General features: G+C 55.8%; 1 pseudogene; it reads left to right on the plus strand.

Moving 5' to 3' along the window:
• LOC105551984 overlaps positions 1 to 532 on the plus strand; it is a 64,010-nt pseudogene that overhangs the window by 61,873 nt on the left and 1,605 nt on the right.

A 532-nucleotide genomic window follows, 5' to 3' on the forward strand; every position in this document is an offset into this window, starting at 1 on the left:
GTGATCTGCTCGCCTTGGCCTCCCAAAGCGCTGGGATTATAGGCGTGAGCCACCGCACCCCGCAACTTCAAGGGATTCTTGAAGGAGACAGTTATGTGGGGGCATGGGGAGGAGACTTTGGGGTGGCAGGAGGGAAGCAGTCTGGGTGAGAGACGATTAAAGGACGGTGGGGCTGGGGACAGTGGCCCAGGCCTGTGATTGCAGCACTTTGGGAGGTCGAGGCAGGAGATTGCTGGAGCCCAAGAGTTCAAGATCAGCCTGGCATACAAAAACAATTTTAAAATTTTGCTGGGTGTGGGAGGCTGAAGTCAGATCACCTGAGCCCAGGGAGGTGGAGGTGGAGGCTGCAGTGAGCGGTAATCATGCCACTGCACTTCAGCCTGGCAGATGGACTGAGACCCTATCTGAAAACAAAAATTGGGCCAGGCGCGATGGCTCGCGCCTGTAATCCCAACACTTTGGGAGGCCAAGGTGGACAGATCATAAGGTCAGGAGTTCAAGACCAGCCTGACCAACGTGGTGAAACCCTGTC

The sequence above is a fragment of the Mandrillus leucophaeus genome, unplaced genomic scaffold, assembly GCF_000951045.1.
Source record: "Mandrillus leucophaeus isolate KB7577 unplaced genomic scaffold, Mleu.le_1.0 Scaffold54, whole genome shotgun sequence".
NCBI lineage: Eukaryota > Metazoa > Chordata > Mammalia > Primates > Cercopithecidae > Mandrillus > Mandrillus leucophaeus.